This window comes from Octodon degus, unplaced genomic scaffold (assembly GCF_000260255.1).
Source record: "Octodon degus isolate 3935 unplaced genomic scaffold, OctDeg1.0 scaffold00372, whole genome shotgun sequence".
In the NCBI taxonomy this organism is placed as follows: Eukaryota; Metazoa; Chordata; class Mammalia; order Rodentia; family Octodontidae; genus Octodon; species Octodon degus.
In genome coordinates, this window is record NW_004524948.1 from 246,133 (window position 1) to 249,221 (window position 3,089).

Genomic DNA, 3,089 nt, shown 5'->3' on the forward strand with positions numbered 1-3,089 from the left:
AGAGAATCTCAAACTGTTAGAGGGTTTTGAACCTCCCAGATCCCTAAAATGATATCACCTGACTTATTTATTTAAGCTTTTGCCATTCACTCACTGGGAGACTGTGGGCCTGACCAGTCTACAATAACTAGGGGATATGATTAACCTGCTAGCCCATAATCTGGTAGCAATCAGAGTACCCTGTCTAGTATGAAACCTGTGCTATACCATGATAAATGAAAAGCCAAAGTGGTATTTCGAGAGTTACACAATATACTTTATACAACTGGACACCAAAAGCCCCCAATAAAAATACTTAATGCAGCACTGTGCAAGATAAATCATGGCCTTTAGGAATTAAAAATATTCTAGGAGGGCCAGTCAAATAGTTCAGCAGATTAAAGCACCTGCAAGCAGGCACAGGGGTTGGGGGTTCAATCCCTGTGCCTGCTGTGCCAGCCCCATCCCGGGGCACGCTGAGACAGCAACTGAGACTGGGTGTGGTGGCATCCACCTGTGATCCCAGCTCTTGGTGGATCACTATGAGTCCGATCTAGTAGTGAGACCCTGAACACTCTATAGACCCTTCCCTAAAAATGAAAAAGAAATCTAGTATATAAAAAATCATAATATTCTAGTATAAAACATGGCCAAGGACAAAGGGAGTGCTGCTGCTGCTGCCTCTGCCGTTGCAAAGCGTCAGGGCCACAGCCGCCAGGGACTTTGAATATGTCAGGGATCGCCCTCAGCAGACTTGCTCAGGAGAGAAAAGCTTGGAGAAAAGACCAACCATTTGGCTTTGGGGCTGTCCCTACCAAGAATCCCAACAGTACAATGAACCTGATGAACTGGGAGGGCGCAATCCCAGGGAAGGGGACTCCCTGGGAAGGAGGCTGTTCAAGTCTCACCACCAAACGTAAATTTGAGCCACCACTCTTCCTCTCGAAATTACACCCCTTGGGCACAATGTCCCTGTCCATCCTGGAGGAGGATAAAGACTGGAGGCCAGCCATCACGATCAAACAGATCTTATTAGGAATACAGAAACTTCTAAATGGACCAAAGAGCCAAGACCAAGCTCAAGAAGAGGCCTACATTCCAAAACAGAGTGGAATATGAGAAAAGGGTTCGAGCACAAGCCAAGAAGTTTGCACCCTCGTAAACAGCAGCCTTATGGCTCTGCAGAAAGGGATTGGTTTGGCAAGAACTCGTTTACATCTTTTGCAAATCTAGAATCACTCCTACAGTCACTAGTCACCTGGGAGAGCTGGCGGACGTCATCTTCATTCCACTGCTGGCATACAGTTTTCATCCACTGAATCACCCCGTTTTCATACAGGGTCTCTTCCTTCAGTCGTTTGTATTTTTGATTGTTATGTAAAACTTGCTTTTAATATTGATGTCAGTATTTCAGCTGCTGTAAAATTACAAACTTTTATACTTGAGTAAGTCCCCTAGGAGCTAGTCCTATGCTCTCATAGGCAGGCATGCTTCCCACTGCTCAGAGCTGTCCATGGCCTCTAGCTGGCGAACGAGAAGAAAATCACTTGCCCCTCCCACCCCTCATCTGGTCTCCTCAGAACCTGAGCTGTGTTGCTTATAAGCCTCAGATCCAAAGTCAGCTAGTGTCTCGATTATGCATCACTTCCTTTGTGTTTATATGGCGTTTTGTTTGTGTTGCTGTTTAAAGTAAATAAACTGTTTATATTAAAAAAAAAAAATGGCCAAGCACAAAAACACACATATCAGCTAATGGAATAAAATAGAGCCCAGAGGGGTGGGGGAGATGGCTCAGTAGAATAAGCACTTGCCCGCCATGCTCAAGGGCCTGAGTTCAATCCCCGGTTCTGAAAAAAAAAAAAAAAAATAGAGCCCAGAAACAAACCACATCTATGGTCAAATGACTTTTGACAAGAATGCCAAGACCATATAAGGGGCAAAAATCCTTCCATAAGTTAGTATAAACAAAACTAGATATTCATATACATAAGAAGAGCATGACCTTACAACATGTGCAAAAATGACCTCAAAATGAATCAAATATCCAAATACAACAGTTACATGTATAAACTGACAAAACAATACTAAGGAAATCATGACATTAAAGTGGCAATAACTTCTTGACTATGTTATAGCAACACAGACGACAAAAAAAAAAAAAGAGTAAATAAAAACTTATAAATTCTGTGCGTCAAAGGACCCAACTAACAGTGAAAGGCCAACTAGAAAGGCCAGCAGGATAGCTGAGCAGACTAAGCACCTACTTAGGCAACTGCAGGGACTGGGTTCGATCCCTGGCACCGCATGCTGCACTGGCCCCACTCCTGGGTGTGCTGAGCCAGCCACCGAGACCAGGTGTGGTGGTGCACACCTCTAATCCCAGTGCTGGGGAGGCTGAATCCTCATAGGAGGATCACCATGAGTCCAGGCTACATAGTGAGCTCCTGTACCAAATATATTTTTTAAAAAAAGATCTGCTGCACACCTATAATATTCAAATAACGGAACTTAACAAAAAAAGGGTATACAGATGAATGTCCATTTTGTATCTGTGTATTCAAAGTGGTTAGGAAAGATATATAGTTACATTCTCTTAATGAATAGAGTGATTTGTTCTAATGGTGTTTGTAAATAGGATATCATGTCTACAACTTGTACAGCAATTAACCACTAGGAAGAATGCATGCAATGTGTTAATTATTGAAACTGTCCTACCAATTTGATTTGAAACTGTCTCATTGCTATTTGTTTATCAATAAAATAATGGGGGGGGAGGAAAGATCTGCTGGCGAGATAGCTCAGCGGTCTAAAGCACCTGCTTAAGCAAGCTTAGACAGGCGCAGGGGACTGGGGTTCGATCCCAGCATCACATGTCACACCAGCCCAGCCCTCAGCATGAGGGTGAGCCAGCCAAAAAAAAAAAAAAGAAAGAAAGAAAGAAAACACCAGAAAGCAGGCACAAAAAGGCAATGGGGTGAATCATCCACATGGCTGACACTGACAAAGGTTCTACAATCTGAGGTACAGGATCTCAGCATAAACCCTGAGGGGATTTCACTGACCTTCTCAGACCCAAAAGCTACAACTCTTGTTGCATAGGTCCTGCTTTA

The 3,089-nt window shown here is 43.4% G+C and overlaps 1 pseudogene; it reads left to right on the forward strand.

The window, feature by feature from the left end:
- The first annotated feature begins 565 nt into the window (after positions 1-565).
- Positions 566-1,098, forward strand: LOC111814594 (annotated as a pseudogene).
- The last annotated feature ends 1,991 nt before the right edge of the window (positions 1,099-3,089 follow it).